The sequence below is a fragment of the Octodon degus genome, unplaced genomic scaffold, assembly GCF_000260255.1.
Source record: "Octodon degus isolate 3935 unplaced genomic scaffold, OctDeg1.0 scaffold00056, whole genome shotgun sequence".
In the NCBI taxonomy this organism is placed as follows: domain Eukaryota; kingdom Metazoa; phylum Chordata; class Mammalia; order Rodentia; family Octodontidae; genus Octodon; species Octodon degus.
The window spans coordinates 7,927,178-7,932,100 of record NW_004524632.1 but is presented as its reverse complement, the minus strand read 5'-3'; positions in this window follow the sequence as shown (position 1 = coordinate 7,932,100).

The following is a 4,923-nucleotide window of genomic DNA, read 5'->3' as shown; positions in this document are numbered from 1 at the left end:
TATGATCTTGTCCCAACTTCCTCTGGGCCAGCCTTCAGAGGTAACTCATGAATCCTGGGGCTCATAACATAGCCTATTGGGTTTCCATGTTCCTGTACCATGGAGGAGAAGAAAAACTGTAGAAAACAAAGATGTTGAAGATGTTATCATTTGAGTCCCTTGTTTAGTAGGACTGAAAGTACCTGCTGGCAGGGCTGCAGCTTGTAAAATTCAAATCTCAGTCCAACCTGGCAAGAGCTACACCAGTCTATTTCTGGGAACAAATAAAAGAGGGCGGGGCTTATAAAAAGTGATCCACTTTCCATAAGGCGGACACTCCTTCCTCTCTGCTTCTGCCGCCTCCCTCCATCCCCAGTCATGCCCTTGCTTTAAAAGGAACTTAGTCACGAATCACTTCACAGGAAGTGCATAGGTCTAAACAATGACACACATTTTGGTGGCCCTCGGCCATAGATGCATCAGAACAGCGCATGGCTAGGGTTCAAAATTTCCTGATTCATAATTGTGCAAATAGTGGTCTCTGCCTCTTAGCTAACATAGGTTTGGGGTGTGGAGCACATAAACTTCTCTTAGACAGTTTGAATTGTGTCCTTCCTGGACCGGCCAAATAGCTCAATGGATTAAAGCACCCCCATGTAGGTGCAGAGGTCGGGGTTCGATCCCCAGGCCTGCTGTGCTGGCCCCACCCCACTGTGCTCTGAGACAGCAGTTGAGACTGGCGTGGTGGCACGCGTCTGTAATCCCAGCTCTTGGAAGGCTGTAAGCAGGCGAATCACTACAAGTCTGATCTAGTAGTGAGACCCTGAACACCCTGTAGACCCTTCCCTAAAAGACAAAAAAAAAAAAAAAAAAAAAGGAAAAGAATTGTACCCTTCTTGCCTAAAGGAAATGAATGTTTTTTTGTACCAAGAATTGAGCAGCAAACCTTGCGCTTCCTGACAGGTGCTATGCTGTCTCCCCAGCCCTTTTTCTTTTCTTGACCTGCCCTCATTCCGGATGTCAGGCTCCTGGGGGTGTGTGTGATGCCTCCTTCTCAGTGGATGTAGATTTTATACAGTGCGATTGCACTCTGAACTAAAATAGACCAGATTTAGAAACCTGCCAGGCAGGCTGCTGAGGGCACAGAAGCAGTCCCTCCGCACAGGGCTCTTGGTCTTTCTGCGTCAGTTCAGAACACAGAGGTGTCTCTGCTCAGAACTGGGCGGTGGGGAGACTACAGGCTCTCAAAGGCAGCTTTCGGGTGAAGACTGCTCCTCGGAAAGGCATGGCTCGTATCTGAAGGCGAAAGCATCCCTGATGCTGCTTTATGGGCTCTCTTCTAGACGGGAATTATTTGTATACTGGAGGCAAAATGAGTTTCACTTGAATTCCAGGAGTAAACACATCATAAGCCAATTTCTGTCTTGTCCTACTTCTGTGTGTGTGTGTGTGTGTGTGTGTGTGTGTGTGTGTGTGTGTCAGAGTCTTGCTATGCAGTTTACACTGGCCTTGAACTCACTTTGTAGCCCAGGCTGGTCTCCAATTCCTGCCTTTGCCTCCCAAGTGCTGGCATTACAGGCATGTGCCACTTCATCACATTGTGTATTAATCTTTTTTTTTTTTTTTTGGTGAAACCGGGGTTTTGAACTCAGGCCCTTGTGCTTGCCAGGCAAGCGCTTATTCTACCAAGCCATTTCCCCGGCCCCTGTGTATTAATCTTATCTTCTATACAAACTCTATAGGAAGACTGGCAGCAGAAAATTCTCATCTTCAATTATTTTTTAAAATTTTGCTTCAATCTATTTGTTTGGTACAGGGTCTAGCTGTGCAGCTCATACTTGTCGTGATCCTCCTGCCTCAGCATCCCTAGGGCTGGGATTACAGGCGTGCACCACCATGCCTAGTTTCAGCGTCTGGCTTGGCGTGGGCCTGCACAGCATGCAGTACCGGGGATCGAACGCGGGTCCTTGCACTTGCCAGGCAGGCGCTTAGACCATCAAGCTACCTGCCCAGCCCTCATCTTCAATTATTTATGTGGCCAAGACTCCAAGGCAAATCGCAGTCCTAAAATCACACCCGAGATGAAACCCTACCAGCCTGGCAGACCTTAGCGTCTGGGCTTTTTCCTTTTATCTCACCCATAACCTGGGGCTGGAGGAAGCTTGAGCCGTCATCTCTCAGGTGCGGGCTCAGCTCCTGAGCAAGGACTAATTCTGCTGTCAATGCAGACATTCCCAAGAATGGCAGGGATTATCTAAACAGCAACCAGAATTCAGGCCAAGCGTGGAGAAACTGAGGCCCTCCTGCTGACTGTTGCCAAGCTGCTGAGACTTCTAATCCTCTTGGCTACTCCTCTGATCTGGTTCAATTTGAGTCCACTGATTCTGCCTGTCTGGCAACTTGATGCCAGCAAGCAGGTCCGGAACACCGTACCCTTTAAAGACTTGGGATTCCAGGGGAACCGTTGGGCTGCATTCCGGAGGCCCACCCAGCAGGCTGTCGCTTCATGCCCTAAATAATATTTCTCAGAGGCTGGGGGAGTCTCAGCTTTCCTCTCAATCTGAACATCAGCAACAACTGGCTGCATTTACCTGTGGCTAGCAGTCATTTAGGGTCCTGACTAAACGGCAGTAGAGGTTAAAGAAGAGACGCAGAGGTGGTGATTGGGGGGCAGGAGAGAGGGAGAGAGAGAGAGAGAGAGAGAGAGAGAGAGAGAGAAACACAAACAGGTAAAAATGTATGACTTTTCAACTTCCTGATAGATTCCAAAAGAATCAAATCTTTTTGACCACCTAGGACATTTCTTGGCCTCAGGTACAGGATATCATTCTGCACTCTATCTATATGTCACCTAGTGCCACATTATGTGCAGTTACCCATCTGTGCGATGGATAGCATGGGGTGGGATGTACAATGCTGGGTGTGGTAACACATCCCTGTAATTCCAGTACTCAGGAGGTTGAGGCAGGAGGACCTATGCAAGTTTGAGGTCAGCCCGGGCTACTTAGTGAGACCCTGTTTCAAAAAAAAAAAAAAAAAAAAAAGCCTGTGGGGTGAATCTAGCTGGCTTTTGGGAAGCTCCTGAGGTGGGTGGGTGGACAGACAAGCGATATTCCTTTGGCTCACATTTCCAATTGCTGTTCAAACCGCCAAAGAGTTAGCCCTGGGCTCTTACGGGATCAGTTTCCTACTGAATGCTCTCCAACTTTTTGTGTCTCTGGCCTTCGGAAACCCCTTCATCCTACTCCACAACTAAGACTTGTATTAGTGGAATTAGAGTTATAATTTCCACCCTTGACGCTGATACCAAAGGGAAGGCCACGGTTTCCAAGTGAGGACCACACAGTGACAGTAATGCGGGCTTGATTTGGCACGGTGGATTATAACGGTCTCCCAGACTCTGCACTTTCCACTTTTCAGTGTTCACAGCTTGGGTTTTTAATATGTGGGGTTTGTTTGTTTTTTGTACTGGGTGCTGAACTCAGGACCTTGCACTTTCCAGGCAGGCGCTTATTCTACTGAGCCATCTCCCTGTCCCCCTCCAAAGATTTAAAAAAATATTGTTGGCAGGGGGAGACAAGGTCTCATTAAGCTGCTAAATTGGCCAGCTTGAGCTCCAATGGGCAATCCTCCTGCCTCAGCTTCCCAGCGTGCTGAGATTACACGTCTGTGCTTGCAGTGAGCACCTAGTCATCTTCAGGGGAGCTGTGTGCTACCCTCTACCCGTGTTCCATGCTGTAGGTGCTAAGTCGGTCAGGGTTCACGGGTCCCAGAGATGTGCTTCCCTTTACTCTTGGCTTGGTCACAATTACTGCTGACACAAAGTGCACGGCCCAGGAGCTGCTTTAATCTTATCTGTGATTTTACAAAAGAAGGATGCACCTGTGGTTCAGCAGGACACACATCTTCTTCATAAAGGGAACACATGGGATAAAATAGCCTCTTTTGGTTAATTAGCACCATAGTAACGAAAGTGTACTTCTTGGAGTCTAGTACAGAGAGTAGGAAAAGAATTTAGAAAGCACACTCTTGAAAACTAGGGCTGGGGATGTAACTCAATGGGGATGCAGCCCCAGGCCCTGGGTAAAACAACAAAATAAAGGAGAAAGAAGTACACTCTCTATGATTTCAAAAGAACAACAACAAGAAAGTCAGCAAAAACCAGTAAGTGCAAGCTGATGAGAAAGCAGGTAGAGCTGGCTGGGGTTGACAATAAGGGCTCCAGGAAAAGGAGTGGCACAGGTTCCTGGGAAGGATGAGGAGGTCTTGCCCGCAACCCCATGAGCAAGGGGAGAGGTGAGAGGCTGAGCAACTGGACTGCAAGAACTAACAGTAAGGAGACCTGGTGGCAAAGCCCTGTGATCTCAGAACTCAGGAGGCTGAGGCAGGAGGATCACTGTGAGTTCAAGGCCAGCCTAGGCAATAGAATCAGCTCAAGGCCAGCCTGGACTTTGTAATGAGATGCAAATCAAATCAAATCAAACCCAGTGGTGGGGGCCTGCCCATTGGCTCAGGTGTTTAAGTGCCTGCTGAAACAAAGCAGTCAGGCTCAGGATGCTGTGGTTGGATCCCCTCATCCTTAAGCCAAAACCGGACCTGCCCTGAAGGCATCCAGAGCGGCCCAAGCCCAGCAGTGAACACCTGTATTCCCATCACTGGAGGAAACTGAGGCAGGAGGGTCACCATGAGTCTCAGGCCATCTTGTACTACAGATTGAGACTCTGACTCAAACAACAACAAAAATACTGGGTAAAGATGAAGAAACAGTTTATTTTTGGTGCTGGGGATTGAACTGAGGGTCTTTAGGTTGAGCTACATCACCAGGCCTTTCATTTTTTTTTTTTTTTTTTGAACCGGGGATTGAACTCAGGCCCTTGTGCTTGCCAGGCAAGCGCTTATTCTACTGAGTCATCTCCCAGGCCCCTTTCAAAATTTTTGAGTCTC